The sequence below is a fragment of the Arachis stenosperma genome, chromosome 4 (assembly GCF_014773155.1).
Source record: "Arachis stenosperma cultivar V10309 chromosome 4, arast.V10309.gnm1.PFL2, whole genome shotgun sequence".
Lineage (NCBI taxonomy): Eukaryota > Viridiplantae > Streptophyta > Magnoliopsida > Fabales > Fabaceae > Arachis > Arachis stenosperma.
Window position 1 is genome coordinate 92,053,609 of NC_080380.1, and position 18,794 is coordinate 92,072,402.

Below are 18,794 nucleotides of genomic sequence, written 5' to 3' on the forward strand. Positions count from 1 at the left end.
TGGGCAAAGGGGGTTCCAAACGTGAATTTATAAAGGTGGGGAGAAGAAATTTCGAAAAAAAATAAAAATTAGAAAGAAGATTTGAGAAGATATGGAAAGAAATTGAGAAAATGGTGAGTTTTTGAAGAAGATTTGGGATTAATTTGAAATAGATTTGAAGAATGGTTTTGATTTGTGAAGATTTGAAAGTGAATGATGAAGGGTTGAAGTGCATTTATGTAGAAGAGTATGGTTAAAAAGAGGAAAGTTTGAAAAAATTTGAGTTGAAAACAAAAATGTGGTCCCCCCACCTTTCTGGCGTTTAACGCCCATTTGCTACCCCTTTTGGGCGTTTAACGCCCAGCCAGGTGCCCTGGCTGGCGTTAAACGCCAGAAATCCTTTGTCACTGGGCGTTTTTTTTCAGAACGCCCAGGATGCTGCACACCTGGCGTTAAACGCCCAGAATGGTGCCCATTCTGGCGTTTAACGCCCAAAATGGCACCATTCCTGGCGTTAAACGCCCAGAATGGTACCCATTCTGGCGTTTAACGCCCAAAATGCCCCTTACTGGCGTTTTTTCGCCAGTAAGCTCATTTTCTCTGCTTTTTGAGCTGAATCCTTCTGTAACTCTGTGAATTCCTTCATTTTTGATACTTGCCTCTGTAAGAACTAATCATATACCCTCCTAATGACTGGGTTGCCTCCCAGCAAGTGCTTCTTTACTGTCTTTAGCTGGACTTCTGCTAAGAATCACTCAAGTCTCAATTTGAGCATTCCTGCTCAAAATTGCTTTCAAGATAATGCTTGATTCTCTGTCCATTAACAATGAACTTTCTGTCTGAATCAATATCCTGAAGCTCAACATATCCATATGGTGACACTCCTGTAATCACATACGGACCCCTCCACCGGGATTTGAGTTTCCAGGAAACAATTTGAGCCTGGAGTTGAAGAGCAGAACTTTTTGTCCTGGCTCAAAGACTCTGGTTGACAATCTCTTGTCATGCCACTTCTTTGCCTTTTCCTTATAAATTTTAGCATTTTCAAAGGCATTGAGTCTGAACTCCTCTAGCTCATTTAGCTGAAGCAATCTTTTTTCACCAGCTAACTGAGCATCCATGTTTAGGAATCTGGTTGCCCAGTAGGCTTTATGTTCCAGTTCCACAGGCAAATGACAGGCCTTCCCATACACCAGTTGGTATGGAGAGGTGCCTATAGGAGTCTTGAACGCTGTTCTGTATGCCCACAGAGCATCATCCAAGCTCTTTGCCCAATCCTTTCTTCGGGCTATCACAGTCCGTTCTAGGATTCTTTTTAGTTCTCTGTTAGAGACTTCTGCTTGCCCATTTGTCTGTGGATGATACGGAGTTGCCACTTTATGACTAATTCCATGTCTAACCATAGCAGAGTGTAGCAGTTTATTGCAGAAATGAGTGCCCCCATCACTGATTAGTACTCTGGGAACACCAAACCTGCTGAAGATGTGTTTCTGAAGGAATTTCAGCACGGTCTTGGTATCATTAGTGGGTGTAGCAATTGCTTCTACCCACTTAGATACATAGTCTACTGCCACCAGAATGTAAGTGTTTGAGTATGATGGTGGGAATGGCCCCATGAAGTCAATTCCCCATACATCAAATAATTCTATCTCTAATATCCCTTGTTGAGGCATGGCATATCCGTGAGGCAGGTTACCAGCTCTTTGGCAACTGTCACAGTTACGCACAAACTCTCGGGAATCTTTATAGAGAGTAGGCCAGTAGAAGCCACACTGGAGGACTTTAGTGGCTGTTCGCTCACTTCCAAAATGTCCTCCATAATGTGATCCATGGCAATGCCATAAGATCTTTTGTGCTTCTTCTCTGGGTGCACATCTGCAGATCACTCCGTCAGCACATCTCTTAAAGAGATATGGTTCATCCCAGAGGTAGTACTTTGCATCTGAAATTAATTTCTTTCTTTGCACATTGCTGTACTCCTTGGGTATGAACCTCACAGCTTTATAGTTTGCCATATCTGCAAACCATGGAGCTTCCTGAATGGCAAAGAGTTGTTCATCTGGGAAAGTCTCAGAGATCTCAGTAGAAGGGAGGGACGCCCCAGCTATTGGTTCTATTCGGGACAGATGATCAGCTACTTGGTTTTCTGTCCCTTTTCTGTCTCTTATTTCTATATCAAACTCTTGCAGAAGCAACACCCATCTTATAAGCCTGGGTTTTGAATCCTGCTTTGTGAGTAAGTATTTAAGAGCAGCATGGTCAGTGTACACAATCACCTTTGATCCCACTAGGTAGGATCTAAACTTGTCAATGGCATAAACCACTGCAAGTAATTCTTTTTCTGTGGTTGTGTAGTTCTTTTGTGCGTCATTTAGAACACGGCTGGCATAATAAATGACGTGCAAAAGCTTGTTATGCCTCTGTCCCAACACTGCACCAATGGCATGATCACTGGCATCACACATTAGTTCAAATGGCAATGTTCAATCTGGTGCAGAGATAACTGGTGCTGTGACCAGCTTAGCTTTCAGGGTCTCAAATGCCTGCAGACACTCATTATCAAAGATAAATGGAGTGTCAGCAGCTAGCAGATTACTTAGAGGTTTGGCAATTTTTGAAAAATCCTTTATAAACCTTCTGTAGAATCCTGCATGCCCAAGAAAGCTTCTGATTGCCTTAACATTGGCAGGTGGTGGTAATTTTTCAATTACCTCTACCTTTGCCTTATCCACCTCTATTCCCCTGCTTGAAATTTTGTGCCCAAGGACAATTCCTTCAGTCACCATAAAGTGACATTTCTCCCAGTTTAAAACCAGGTTAGTCTCTTGGCATCTTTTCAGGACAAGTGCTAGGTGGTTAAGACAAGAGCTGAATGAGTCTCCATATACTGAGAAGTCGTCCATGAAGACTTCCAAAAATTTCTCTACCATATCTGAGAAGATGGAAAGCATGCACCTCTGAAAGGTTGCAGGTGCATTGCACAGACCAAAAGGCATCCTTCTGTAGGCAAACACGCCAGAAGGGCAAGTAAATGCTGTCTTCTCTTGGTCCTGAGGATCTACTGCAATTTGGTTGTAGCATGAATAGCCATCCAAAAAGCAGTAGTAATCATGACCAGCTAGTCTCTCTAGCATTTGGTCTATGAATGGTAAAGGAAAATGATCCTTTCTGGTGGCTGTATTGAGCCTCCTGTAGTCAATACACATGCGCCACCCTGTGACTGTTCTTGTAGGAACCAGTTCATTCTTTTCATTATGAACCACTGTCATGCCTCCCTTTTTGGGGACAACTTGGACAGGGCTCACCCAGGGGCTATCAGAAATAGGATAAATAATCCCAGCCTCTAGTAATTTAGTGACCTCTTTCTGCAACACCTCCTTCATGGCTGGATTTAGCCTCCTCTGTGGTTGAACCACTGGTTTGGCATTATCCTCCAACAGGATCTTGTGCATGCATCTAGCTGGGCTAATGCCCTTAAGATCACTTATGGACCACCCAAGAGCTGTCTTGTGTGTCCTTAGCACTTGAATCAGTGCTTCCTCTTCCTGTGGATTCAAAGCAGAGCTTATGATCACTGGAAAAGTGTCACCCTCTCCTAGAAATGCGTACTTCAGGGATGGTGGTAGAGGTTTGAGTTCAGGTTTGGGAGGTTTATCCTCCTCCTGAGGAATTTTTGAAAATTCCTTTGCTTCCTCTAGTTCTTCTTGATCAGGTTGAGCATCTTTGAAGATGTCCTCAAGCTCTGATTCTAGGCTTTCAGCCATATTGATCTCTTCTACCAGAGAGTCAATAATGTCAGCGCCCATGCAGTCATCTGGTGTGTCTGGATGCTGCATAGCTTTTACAGCATTCAACTTGAACTCATCCTCATTGACTCTCAGGGTTACTTCCCCTTTTTGTACATCAATGAGAGTTCGTCCAGTTGCTAGGAATGGTCTTCCTAGAATGAGAGTTGCACTTTTGTGCTCCTCCATTTCCAGCACCACAAAGTCAGTGGGAAAGGCAGATGGCCCAACCTTGACAATCATGTCCTCTATTATGCCTGATGGGTGTTTAATGGAGCCATCAGCAAGTTGGAGGCATATCCTGGTTGGTTTGACTTCTCCAACCAACCCAAGCTTTCTGATAGTGGATGCAGGTATTAGATTGATGCTTGCTCCAAGATCACATAGGGCTGTCTTGGTGCAAGCGCCTTCTAATGTGCATGGTATTATAAAGCTTCCAGGATCTTGAAGCTTTTCTGGTAAGCTTTTTAGTATGACTGCACTGCATTCTTCAGTGAGAAACACTTTTTCAGTTTCTCTCCAATCCTTCTTATGACTTAAGATCTCTTTCATGAACTTAGCATAAGAAGGTATTTGCTCAAGTGCCTCTGCAAACGGAATCTTTATTTCAAGAGTCCTTAGATAGTCTGCAAAGCGGGCAAATTGCTTATCCTGTTCCGCTTTGCGGAGTTTCTGAGGATAAGGCATCTTGGCTCGATATTCCTCAACCTTAGATGCTGCAAGTTTATTCCTTACAGAAGTGGTTGAAGAAGCCTTGTTAGAGGGATAATTATCAGCACTCTCAGGTGCCTGATCCTCCTTGGGCGTTTGAACGCCAGGAATGGGTGAAGATTGGGCGTTAAATGCCAACTTCTCCCCCTTTTCTGGCGTTTGAACGCCAGAACTGGGCAAGGAATGGGCGTTTAACGCCAACTTTCCTTCCCTTTCTGGCGTTTGAACGCCAATAATATTCCTCTCTGGGCTCTTATTGTCCTCAGAGGGATTTTGAACAGTGGTTTGGTTATCCTCTGTCAATTGTTCTTTGTTTGGCTTCTTGCTCCTTTGAGCAGTGGTGTTCAGTGTTTTCCCACTCCTTAGTTGAACTGCTTGACATCCTTCTGTTATCTGTTTAGATATTTGCTGTTTTGCTTGATTTAACTGCAGTTCTATGTTTTTATTAGCAACTTTAGTATCATGGAGCATTTCTTTAAATTCTGCTAACTGTTCTGTCATCAGGAGCAATTGTTGATTAAGCTCATTCATCTGTTCTTGAGGATTAGGATCAGTGACTAATGCCATGACCTCCTCTTTGGAACGAACTCATTGCTAGAATATAAGTATTGGTTTCTAGCAACAGTGTCTATAAGCTCTTGAGCTTCTTCAATTGTCTTCCTCATGTGTATAGATCCACCAGCTGAGTGGTCTAAAGACATCTGAGCTTTTTCTGTGAGCCCATAGTAGAAGATGTCTAACTGTACCCACTCTGAAAACATTTCAGAGGGGCATTTTCTAAGCATACCTCTATACCTCTCCCAGGCATTATAAAGGGATTCATTATCCTCTTGTTTAAAGCCTTGGATGTCCAGCCTTAGCTGTGTCATCCTCTTTGGAGGGTAGAAATGATTCAGGAATTTGTCTGATAACTGTTTCCATGTCTTTATGCTTGCTGTAGGTTGGTTATTCAACCACCTTTTAGCTTGATCTTTTACAGCAAATGGAAACAGTAATAGTCTGTAGACATCCTGATCTACCTCTTTATCATGTACTGTGTCAGCAATTTGTAAGAACTGTGCCAGAAACTCAGTAGGTTCTTCCTGTGGAAGACCGGAATACTGGCAATTTTGCTGCACTATGATAATGAGTTGAGGGTTTAGCTCAAAGCTGCTTGCTTTGATGGGAGGTGTACAGATGCTACTCCCATATGCAGCTGTAATGGGGTTAGCATATGACCCTAGAGTCCTTTTGGACTGATTAATCCCACTTGAGTCCATAATGGACAAGAGGGAAATGATAATGATTGCAAAGAGATAAATTTTGTTTTTGTTTGTTTGTTTTTTTTTTTTTTTGAATTTAAACGAAAAATTAAAATAAAACAGAAGGAAATTAAAATAATAAAAAAAATTTCGAAAATCAAAAAGAAAACAAGATCAAAGCAAATTGAGAACTAAATCAATTAGTTAATTAAAAATATTTTGAAAATAGCAATTAAAAAGATATGATTGAAAAATTTTTATGAAAAAGATTTGATTTTTGAAAAGAGGAAAGAGAAAAACACAAAAAGACACCAAACTTAAAATTTTTAGAAAATCAAACACTAATTTTCGAAAATTTTAAAGGAAAACACAAAGAGGACACCAAACTTAGAAATTTTATGAATCAAAAAGGGACTAAAACATGCAAAATCGAAAATTTTTGAAAGAAAAACAAAAGCATGCAATTGACACCAAACTTAGAATATGAAACTAGACTAAACTAAAAAGACTCTAAACCAACAAAAATAAAACAGTCCTAATCTAAGCAACAAGATAAGCCGTCAGTTGTCCAAACTCGAACAATCCCCGGCAACGGCGCCAAAAACTTGGTGCACGAAATTGCAATAACACGTTTGCAATCCCGCACAACTAACCAGCAAGTGCACTGGGTCGTCCAAGTAATACCTTGCGTGAGCAAGGGTCGATCCCACGGAGATTGTCGGCTTGAAGCAAGCTATGGTTACCTTGTAAATCTTAGTCAGGATATCAGGAATTATCAGGATTGATTGTAAAAAGCAAAAGAACATGAAAAAGGTACTTGTTTTGCAATGATGGAGAATGGGCTGAGGCTTTGGAGATGCTCCATCTTCCGAATCTCTGCTTTCCTACTGTCATCTTCATCAAACACGCAAGGCTCCTTCCATGGCAAGCTGTATGTAGGGTTTCACCGTTGTCAGTGGCTACCTCCCATCCTCTCAGTGAAAATACGTCCCTGATGCTCTGTCACAGCATAGGCTAATCATCTGTCGGTTCTCAATCAGGCCGGAATAGAATCCAGTGATTCTTTTGCGTCTGTCACTAACGCCCCGCCTTCAGGAGTTTGAAGCACGTCACAGTCATTCAATCATTGAGTCCTACTCAGAATACCACAGACAAGGTTTAGACCTTCCGGACTCTCTTGAATGCCGCCATCAGTCTAGCTTATACCACGAAAATTCCGATTAAAGAATCCAAGAGATATCTACTTAATCTAAAGTAGAACAGAGGTGGTTGTCAGGCACATGTTCATAGTTGAGAATGATGATGAGTGTCACAGATCATCACATTCATCCGGGTTAAGAGCAAGTGATATCTTAGAATGGAAACAAGCATGATTGAATAAGAAACAGTAGTAATTGCATTAATCCATCAAGACACAGCAGAGCTCCTCACCCCCAACCATGGGGTTTAGAGACTCATGCCATGGAAGGTACACAAGAAACGTGTAAAAAATGTCATGAGGTCATAAGGTACGGATACAATGTCCAAAGGTCCTATAAATAGTAAACTAGTATCCTAAGGTTTACAGAAATGAGTAAATGACAGAAAAATCCACTTCCGGGCCCACTTGGTGTGTGCTTGGGCTGAGCAATGAAGTAATTTTGTGTAGAGACCTTTTCTGGAGTTAAACGCCAGCTTTCATGCCAGTTTGGGCGTTTAACTCCAAGTTTTATGCCAGTTCCGGCGTTTAACGCTGGAATTTCTGATGCTGATTTGCTACGCCGGTTTGGGCCATCAAATCTTGGGCAAAGTATGAACTATCATATATTGCTGGAAAGCCCAGGATGTCTACTTTCCAATGCCGTTGAGAGCGCGTCAATTGGGCTTCTGTAGCTCCAGAAAATCCATTTCGAGTGCAGGGAGGTCAGAATCCAACAGCATCTGCAGTCCTTTTCAGTCTCTGGATCAGATTTTTGCTCAGAACCTTCAATTTCAGCCAGAAAATACCTGAAATCACAGAAAAACACACAAACTCATAGTAAAGTCCAGAAAAGTGAATTTTAACTAAAAACTAATAAAAATATAATAAAAACTAACTAAAAGATACTAAAAACATACTAAAAACAATGCCAAAAAGCGTATAAATTATCCGCTCATCAAGAGCGCGTTGAACATTTTCACTGAGAGGACCAGACTGTAGCCACTGACAACAGTGATGCCCAACATACAGCTTGCCATGGAAAGGAGTAAGAAGGATTGGATGATGACAGTAGGAAAGCAGAGAGACGGAAGGGACAAAGCATCTCCATACGCTTATCTAAAATTCTCACCAATGAATTACATAAGTATCTCTATCTTTATTTTATGTTTTATTCATCTTTTAATTATCAATCCTCCATAACCATTTGAATCCGCCTGACTGAGATTTACAAGATGACCAAAGCTTGCTTCATACCAACAATCTCCGTGGGATCGACCCTTACTCGTGTAAGGTTTATTACTTGGACGACCCAGTGCACTTGCTGGTTAGTTGTGCGAAGTTGCGATAAAGAGTTGAGATTGCAATTGAGCGTACCATGTTGATGGCGCCATTGATGATCACAATTTCGTGCACCAAGTTTTTGGCGCCATTGCCGGGGAATTAAATGTCCTAACTACAATTTCGCATTTGTTCCCTGCAATAACAGTGCCAAGTTTTGATCCGGCAACAACACCAAGTTTTTGGCGCCGTTGCCGGGAATTGTTCGAGTTTGGACAACTGACGGTTTATCTTGTTGCTTAGATTAGATATTTTTCTTCAGAATTTTTAAGAATGAATTCTAGAGTTTCAAGGTGATGTTCTTATCATCACCAAAGGAGATGTTTTTAAGAATGTAATGTCCTGCTTAAACTTGGCTAGCCATGTCTAATTTCTTTAGACTAAAGCTTTAGACTAACATTGCATGATTCCTGGAATTCTTATTAAAAATTTTGAATCTCTTTATTTTCTTTTCCATATAATTTTCGAAAAAATCCAAAAAAATTATAAAATCTTAAAACCAAAAAAATATTTTTATGTTTCTTGTTAAGTCTAGTGTCTCATTTTAAGTTTGGTGTCAATTGCATGTTTCTATTCTTCTTGCATTTTTTTGAATTCAACCATGTGTCTTCATTGATCTTCAAGTTCTTCTTGATGATTTCCTTACTCTGATCTTTAAATTCTCTTGTCTTGAGTGTTCTGTTGTTTCTCATATGCATTCTCAATTTGTTAGTGTCAGTAGTATACAAACTTCTAAGTTTGGTATCTTGCATGCATTGTTTATTTGATCTTAGTGGCATTTTGATTATTCCTCATCATTAAAAATTCAAAAAAAATTTTAATTTGTGTCTTTTCAAGTCAATAATACAGAGAATTGAAGATTCAGAACATACAGCAGAGGAATTACACAGAAAAAGCTGGGCGTTCAAAACGCCCAGTGAAGAAGGAAAACTGGTGTTTAAATGCCAGCCAGGATACCTGGCTGGGCGTTTAACGCCCAAAAGGGTAGCATTTTGGGCGTTAAACGCCAGAATGGATACCATTCTGGGCGTTTAACGCCAGGATGGCACAAGAGGGAAGATTCTGTTTTTAATTCAATCTTTTTCAAGTTTTCATAATTTTTCAAAATCAAATCTTTTTCAAATCATATCTTTTCAATCATATATTTTCAAAATCAATTTCTTTCCATTTTCAAAAATACTTGCTAGCAATTAATGATTTGATTCAACATTTCAAGTATGTTGCCTTTTCTGTTGAGAAAGGTTTAATGTCTGAATCATATCTTTTAAATTTCTTGTTAGCCAAGTCATTAATTTTCAAAATCAAATCTTTTTAAATTGTTTTTCAAATCATATCTTCTCAATCATATCTTTTTAAAACTATATCTTTTCAATCATATCTTTTTATCACATTTTTTTATCAAATCTTTTTGATTTCTAATTTCAAAATCTTTTTCAAAAATCACTTTATTTCTTTCCCCATCTTATTTTTCAAAAATCATTTACCATTTCTTAAAATTTCTTTTAATTAATTCACTTTAATTTTTGAAAATTTCTTCCCCTCTTCTCACATCCTTCTATTTATGGACTAACATTCCTCCTCAATGCACAATTCGAACTCTATCTTTCTTGATAAGTTCGAATTCTTCTACCTCTTCCTTCTATTTTTCTTTTCCTCTGACACTTCAAATAATCTCTATACTGTGACATAGAGGATTCCATATTTTCTTGTTCTCTTCTCTTTCATATGAGCAGGAGCAAAGACAAAAGCATTCTTGTTGAGGCTGACCCTGAACCTGAAAGGACCTTGAAGCGAAAGCTAAGAGAAGCTAAAGCACAACTCTCTGTAGAGGACCTAACAGAAATCTTCAAACAAGAAGAAGACATGGCAGCCGAAAGCAACAACAATGCCAACAATGCAAGGAAGGTGCTGGGTGACTTTACTGCACCTACTCCTGACTTCTATGGGAGAAGCATCTCTATCCCTGCCATTAGAGCAAACAACTTTGAGCTTAAGTCTCAATTGGTTTCTCTAATGCAACAAAATTGCAAGTTCTATGGACTTCCATTGGAAGATCCTCATCAGTTCTTAGCTGAATTCTTGTAAATCCGTGACACTGTCAAGACCAATGGGGTTGACCCTGAGGTCTACAGACTTATGCTATTCCCTTTTGCTGTAAGAGACAGAGCTAGGATATGGTTGGACTCACAACCTAAAGAAAGCCTGAACTCTTGGGAAAAGCTAGTCAATGCCTTCTTGGCAAAGTTCTTTCCACCTCAAAAATTGAGTAAGCTTAGAGCGAAAGTCCAAACCTTCAGACAGAAGGAAGGTGAATCCCTCTATGAAGCTTGGGAGAGATACAAATAATTGATCAGAAAGTGTCCTTCTGACATGCTTTCTGAATGGAGCATCATAGGTATCTTCTATGATGGTCTGTCTGAACTGTCCAAGATGTCATTGGACAGCTCTGCTGGAGGATCTCTTCATCTGAAGAAGACGCCTGCAGAAGCTCAAGAACTCATTGAAATGGTTGCAAATAACCAATTCATGTACACTTCTGAAAGGAATCCTGTGAACAATGGGATGAATCAGAAGAAAGGAGTCTTTGAGATTGATACTCTGAATGCCATATTGGCTCAGAACAAAATATTGACTCAGCAAGTCAATATGATTTGTCAAAGTCTGTCTGGAATACAAGCTGCACCAGGCAGTACTAAGGACGCTTCATCTGAAGAAGAAGCTGATGATCCTGAGAACCCTTCAATGGAGGAGGTGAATTATATGGGAGAACCCTATGTAAACACCTATAATCCTTCATGGAGAAATCATCCAAATCTCTCATGGAAAGATCAACAGAGACCTCAACAAGGTTTCAACAACAATAATGGTGGAAGAAACAGGTTTAGCAATGGCAAGCCTTTTCCATCATCTTCTCAGCAACAGACAGAGAATTCTAAGCAGAGCCACTCTGACTTAGCAACCATGGTCTCTGATCTAATCAAAACCACTCAAAGTTTCATGACTGAAACAAGGTCCTCCATTAGAAACTTGGAGGCACAAGTGGGTCAGCTAAGTAAGAAAGTTACTGAACTCCCTCCTAGTACTCTTCCAAGCAATACAGAAGAGAATCCAAAAGGAGAGTGTAAGGCCATCAACATGGCCGAATTCGGAGAGGAGGAAGAGGCAGTGATCGCCACTGAGGAAGACCTCAATGGACGTCCACTGGCCTCCAATGAGTTCCCTAATGAGGAACCATGGGAATCTGAGGCTCGCATTGAGACCATAGAGATTCCATTGGATTTACTGCTACCATTCATGAGCTCTGATGAGTATTCTTCCTCTGAAGAGGACGAAGATGTCACTGAAGAGCAAGTTGCTAAGTACCTTGGAGCAATCATGAAGCTAAATGACAAGTTATTTGGTAATGAGACTTGGGAGGATGAACCCCCTTTGCTCACCAAAGAACTGGATGACTTGACTAGGCATAGATTACCTCAAAAGAAACAGGACCCTGGGAAGTTCTCAATACCTTGTACCATAGGCACCATGACCTTTGAGAAGGCTCTGTGTGACCTAGGGTCAAGCATAAACCTCATGCCTCTCTCTGTAATGGAGAAGCTAGGGATCTTTGAGGTACAAGCTGCAAGAATCTCACTAGAGATGACAGACAATTCAAGAAAACAAGCTTATGGACTTGTAAAGGATGTTCTGGTAAAGGTTGAAGACCATTACATCCCTGCTGATTTTATAGTCCTAGAGACTGGGAAGTGCATGGATGAATCCATCATCCTTGGCAGACCCTTCCTAGCCACAGCAAAGGATGTGATTGATGTTCACAGAGGAGAATTGATCATTCAAGTGAATGAAGAATCCTTGGTGTTTAAGGCTCAAGGATATCCCTCTGTCACCATGGAGAGGAAGCATGAAGAGCTTCTCTCAAAACAGAGTCAAACAGAGCCCCCACAGTCAAACTCTAAGTTTGGTGTTGGGAGGCCACAACCAAATTCTAAGTTTGGTGTTGAACCCCCACATTCAAACTCTAAGTTTGGTGTTGGGAGGTTCCAACATTGCTCTGAGTATCTGTGAGGCTCCATGAGAGCCCACTGTCAAGCTACTGACATTAAAGAAGTGCTTGTTGGGAGACAACCCAATGTTATATTTATCTATTTTCCTTTGTTATTTTATATTTTTTTTAGGTTGATGATCATGGGAAGTCACAAAATCAATTGAAAAAGCAAAAATAGCATGAAAAATAGAAAGAAAAATAGCACACCATGTAAGAAAATTTGTTGGCGTTTAAATGCCAGTGAAGATAGCGAAATGGGCGTTTAACGCCCAGTCTGTCACCATTCTGGGCGTTTAACGCCAGAAAGGGGCACCAGACTGGCGTTTCACGCCAGGAATGGGCAACAAGTTGGCGTTAAACGCCAGAAATGGGTACCAGCCCGGCGTTTAACGCCAGGATTGGCAGAAAGAGCATTTTTGCTCGCCACTTGGTGCAGGGATGAATTATCCTTGACACCTCAGGATCTGTGGACCCCACAGGATCCCCACCTACCCCACCACTCTCTCTCTTCTTCACCCATTCACCAATCACCTCAACACCTCTTCCCCAAAAACCCCTCACCTATCAAATCCCACCATTCTCTTCACCACTCACATTTATCCTTCATAAAACCCCACCTACCTCACCATTCAAATTCAAACCACTTTCCCTCCCAAACCCTTCTTCACTCCTTCATTTTCACAAAACCTACACACTACTTCTCCCCCTTGGCCGAAAAACAAAGCCACCTCCATCTCCTCTATTTCTTCTTCTTCTACTCTCTTCTTTCTTCTTTTGCTCGAGGACGAGCAAACCTTCTAAGTTTGGTATGGTAAAAGCATTGCTTTTTGTTTTTCCATAACTATTTATGGCATCTAATACCGGAGAAACCTCTAGAAAGAGGAAAGGAAAGGCAAAAGCTTCCACCTCCAAGTCATGGGAGATGGAGAGATTCATCTCAAGGGTGCATCAAGACCACTTCCATGAAGTTGTGGCCATGAAGAAGGTGATCCCCGAGGTCCCTTTCAAACTCAAAAAGAGTGAATATCTGGAGATCTGACATGAGATCCGAAGAAGAGGTTGGGAAGTTCTTACCAACCCCATTCAACAAGTCGGAATCTTAATGGTTCAAGAGTTCTATGCCAATGCATGGATCACCAAGAACCATGATCAAAGTGTGAACCCGGACCCAAAGAATTGGCTTACAATGGTTCGGGAGAAATGCTTAGATTTTAGTCTGGAAAATGTAAGGTTGGCATTCAACTTGCCCATGATGCAAGGAGATGAACACCCTTACACTAGAAGGGTCAACTTTGATCAAAGGTTGGACCAAGTCCTCATAGACATTTGTGAAGAGGGCACTCAATGGAAGAGAGATTCAAGAGGGAAGTCGGTTCAACTGAGAAGGCATGACCTCAAGCCCGTGACTAGGGGATGGTTGGAGTTTATCCAACGCTCAATCATTCCCACTAGCAACCGGTCCGAAGTTACTATAGACCGGGCTATCATGATTCATAGCATCATGATTGGAGAGGAAGTAGAAGTTCATGAGGTTATATCCCAAGAACTTTATAAGGTGGCAGACAAGTTGATGAGCGGATAATTTGTATACTTTTTGGCATTGTTTTTAGTATATTTTTAGTATGATTTAGTTAGTTTTTAGTATGTTTTTATTAGTTTTTAGTTAAAATTCACTTTTCTGGACTTTACTATAAGTTTGTGTGTTTTTCTGTGATTTCAGGTATTTTCTGGCTGAAATTGAGGGATCTGAGCAAAAATCTGATCCAGAGACTCAAAAGGACTGCAGATGCTGTTGGATTCTGACCTCCCTGCACTCGAAGTGGATTTTCTGGAGCTACAGAAGCCCAATTGGCGCGCTCTCAACGGCGTTGGAAAGTAGACATCCTGGGCTTTCCAGCAATATATAATAGTCCATACTTTGCCCAAGATTTGATGGCCCAAACCGGCGTTCAATGTCACCTCAAGAAATCCCAGCGTTAAACGCTGGAACTGGCACCCAAATGGGAGTTAAACGCCCAAACTGGCACCAAAGCTGGCGTTTAACTCCAAGGAGAGTCTCTACACGAAAAAAGCTTCATTGCTCAGCCCAAGCACACACCAAGTGGGCCCGGAAGTGGATTTTTATGTCATTTACTCATCTATGTACTAGTTTCCTATAAGTAGGACCTTTTACTATTGTATTTAGAGGGACCTTTGGTAGCTATCTTCGTTTTTATGCTATCTTAGACCTTTGGGAGGCTGGCCATTCGGCCATGCCTAGACCTTATGCTTATGTATTTTCAACGGTGGAGTTTCTACACACCATAGATTAAGGTGTGGAGCTCTGCTGTACCTCGAGTATTAATGCAATTACTATTGTTCTTCCATTCAATTCCACTTGTTCTTTACCAAGATATCACTTGTTCTTCAACATGATGAAGGTGATGATTGACGCCCATCACCATTCTCACCCATGAACAAGGTGACTGACAACCATTCTTGTTCTACAAGCATCTGAGGCTTAGTGAATATCTCTTGGATTTCTGATTGCACGATGCATGGTTGATCGCCTGACAACCGAGTGCTCGCCTGACAAACGAGCCAACCATTCCGTGAGATCAGAGTCTTCGTGGTATAGGCGAGAACTGATGGCAGCATTCAAGAGAATCCGGAAGGTCTAACCTTGTCTGTGGTATTCTGAGTAGGATTCAATGATTGAATGACTGTGACGTGCTTCAAACCTGTAACCTGCTGGGCGTTCGTGACAGACGCAAAAGAGTTATTCTATTCCGGTAGGGGAGGGAACCAAACCGGTGATTGGCAGCACTGTGACAGAGTGTGTGCATTAGCTTTCACTGCGAGGATGGGAGGTAGCTGCTGACAACAGTGAGACCCTATACGAGCTTGCCATGGAAAGGAGTAAGAAGGATTGGATGAAGGCAGTAGGAAAGCAGAGAGACGGAAGGGAAGGCATCTTCATACGCTTGTCTGAAGCTCATACACCAATGATATACATAAGTATCACTATCTTTATCTCCTATGTTATTTTCGTTCATCATCATATACATTTGAGTTTGCCTGACTAAGATTTACAAGATGACCATAGCTTGCTTCAATGCTAACAATCTCCGTGGGATCGACCCTTACTCACGTAAGGTTTATTACTTGGACGACCCAGTGCACTTGCTGGTTAGTTGTGTGAAGTTGTATTGTTCACAATTTCGCGCACCAAGTTTTTGGCGCCGTTGCCGGGGATTGTTCTAGTTTTGAGCAAGCCTTTGGTAACATCAGTGCCAAGATCCGGTAACAACATCAAATTTTTGGTGTTATTGCCCGGGATTGTTCAGGCTGGACAACTGACGATTCATCTTGTTGCTTAGATTAGGTATTATTTTTTTCGAAATTCTTGAAGATGAATTCTAGAGTTTCATGATGATTTGTTGAAATCTGGCTGGCTGAGAAGCCATGTCTAATCTGATTGGACCGAGGTTTCAACTTGTCACCACAAGAGCTTGTTGATTTCGTATCAATCTTGCTTTTGGAGCAGTGATCTGCTAAGGCTTGGCTGACCTTTGGTCATGTCTAGTGTTTTGGACCGAAGCTTTCTTTGAAAGCTTGGCTGGCTGTGAAGCCATGTCTAATGCCTGGACCGGAGTCTTAGACTAACATTGCACTGATTCCTGGAATTCTCATTAAGAATTTTGATACCTTTTTCCACTTAATTTTCGAAAAACACAAAAAAATTACAAAATCATAAAAACCAAAAAAATATTTGCTGTTACTTGCTTAAGTCTAGTGTCTCATCTTAAGTTTGGTGTCAATTGCATGCATTCATTCATGTGTCTTATGGATCCTCAAGGAATTCTTGATGATTTTTGTGTTCTAATCTCTGAATTCTATTGACTTGAAGTATTTTGTGTGTCTCATATGCATTCTCATATTGTTAGTGTCAGTAGTATACAAACTGCTAAGTTTGGTGTCTTGCATGCATTGTTATTTGATTCTTGTTGCATTTTAATTATTAAAAATCCAAAAATATTTTTAATTTGTGTCTTTTCAAGTCAATGATACAGAGAATTGAAGATTCAGAACATACTGCAGAGGAATTATACAGAAAAAGCTGAGCATTCAAAAATGCCCAGTGAAGAAGGCAGACTGGCGTTTAAACGCCAGCCAGGGCACCTGGTTGGGCGTTTAACGCCCAAAGAGGTAGCATTTTGGGCGTTAAACGCCAGAATGTATACCATTCTGGGCGTTTAACGCCAGGATGGTGCTGATGACAAGTCATCATATACCCATTTTTCAAGCTAATTTCACTTGTTTTGTTAGCATTTATGCACTTTCTTGCATCCTAAGTTAGTGATTTGGAGTAAAAATGCATAACTTCTCTAAATCAAGCAACCACTATGAAATTAATGATAAATCATGAGGTTTAAGCTAATTTTAATTGCATTTTAATTGATTTATAAGCCTCTTGAATTTAGTGATACTTTGAGTGGTTGTTTGGTTTATTTTAGGTGAAGAAAAGAAAAGAAAATGAAAAGCGTGGCCTAAGAAGCGTGACAAAAGAAAAGGGAAGCGTGGCCAAAGAAGGGAGAAGCGTGCCTCAACTAATGGGGGAAGCAACCTTGCCCTCCACAAGGGCAGAATGCCCTCTAGGAGGGCAGCATTAAGTGACCGAACCAAGAAAGGCAACTCTGCCCTGCCCACTCCAAAGGGCAGAGCACAAAATAATGCCTTGGAACCAAGAGAAGCAATTTCTGCCCTGCCCTTGTGGAGAGCAGGATCGGGCTCCATGAGGAAAGAAATTCAAGGGAAAATGACACCCATGCATGCTACAAGGTTCGAACCAAGAACCATGAGGAAGCCAAGCCTTGAGACCAACTAGCGTGCCAAGAAATCAAAAGAAAAAGTGGCGTATTTGCAAGCTCCCAGGATCGAACCCGAGGCGTGAAGGAAGGACCCTGCCCTGCCCTTGGCACGGGCAGGGCGGCAATTGAACTTGGCGCATCAACAAGCACCAACGCGCGCACCAATTCCTTCCTTGGCACGATCCTGGCGCGCGCGTCCCATTCCTTGGCGCACCAACCCGTTTCTGCCCTGCCCTTGGCGCGGGCAGGGCAGCCTCCCACGCACCAGCGCATCCTGGCGCGCCAAATTCCTTCCTGGCGCATCAACTTTTCTTCTTGGCAGCACCATCCGCGCGCAACGCTCGTCCTTGGCGCATCAACCTTCCTCGCCCTGCCCTTGGCGCGGGCAGGGCAGCCTCTGGCGCGCACAGACTCGCATCACAAGCACCAAGGCCGCACCAAATCACACCACCATGCATCAATTTTCTGCCCTGCCCTCCACAAGGGCAGGGCAGCCTCCTGGGAGTGGTTTTTGGGCCAAAATTCAAATTAAAATAAATTTGAATTCATTTCTTCACCAATCCAAAAGCCCATCCAAATCCCATTATCCAAGAATAGAAAGTGTATAAATAGGACTTAGTTTGATGTAATTAGGACTTTTATGCTCACTTTTGAATTTTTACTTTTACCTTGGCTTTTGAATTTTCACATTCCTTTGGAGCTTTGACTCTCTTGGAATTGTTCTGGAGAGAATTGACCGAGACTTCAGAGGATCAAGGGAGAGTTGATTGATCTCCTTCCTCAATTCCCTTGGGCAATTCTACTCTTCTGTTTTCTGAGTTGTGGATGTGTGAAATTGGGGAAATTCTGTCCCAATTCCCATTCTAGCTCTGTTTAAATTTGCTTTCTGCATAATTCACTTTAAATTCTGTTCTTCTACTGCTTCATCCTTAATTTTCTGTCAATTGCTTAGTTCATTCAGATCTGGGAAGGAAATTGGGTTTTAGGCTCTGCTACCTAAGCCCTTGGGATCCTGAGATCACTTTTGGTTCCTTTATGAACCTTACTGCACTTTAATTTCCTTGCTGTTTAAATTTCTGCTTGCATCCAATTCAATTTCTGCTACCTTCTTACTGCAATTTACTTCTTCTTGTTTAGATCCTGCAATCCCATTCCTCAATTCCCCTTTACATTCAGCAATTTATCTTTCTTGCCATTTAAGTTACTGCAATTTAAGTTTCTTGCACTTTAATTTTCAGTCATTTACTTTCTTGCTCTTTAAGTTTCTGCACTTTTACTCTTCTGTTCTTTATTTTACTGCATTTCTCCCTTCCCCCTTTACATTTACTGTCATTTAATTTCTGTTAAACACAAATCACTCAACCAAAACTTGATTCGCTTGACTAAACCACCCACTAAACTAAAATTGCTCAATCCTTCAATCCCTGTGGGATCGACCTCACTCATGTGAGTTATTATTACTTGATGCGACCCGGTACACTTGCCGGTGAGTTTTGTGTTGGATCGTTTTCCACACATCAAGTTTTTGGCGCCGTTGCCGGGGATTGATTAGATCAACAATGATTAAGTGGGTGAGAAGTCTAGATCAAGCATTTTTTTTGTTTTTATTCTCTATTTTAACTTGAAACCAAGGTGTTTGTGTTTTTGCCTCACTAAGAAATTCTG

At 41.2% G+C, this 18,794-nt stretch overlaps 1 non-coding gene across 1 annotated transcript; it reads right to left on the minus strand.

Annotated features, from left to right (window-relative positions):
* Positions 1-10,502: 10,502 nt before the first annotated feature.
* Positions 10,503-10,610, minus strand: LOC130977300 (small nucleolar RNA R71). The gene has a single exon (XR_009084999.1). It is a non-coding gene; the product is annotated as a small nucleolar RNA R71 (small nucleolar RNA).
* Positions 10,611-18,794: the final 8,184 nt, after the last annotated feature.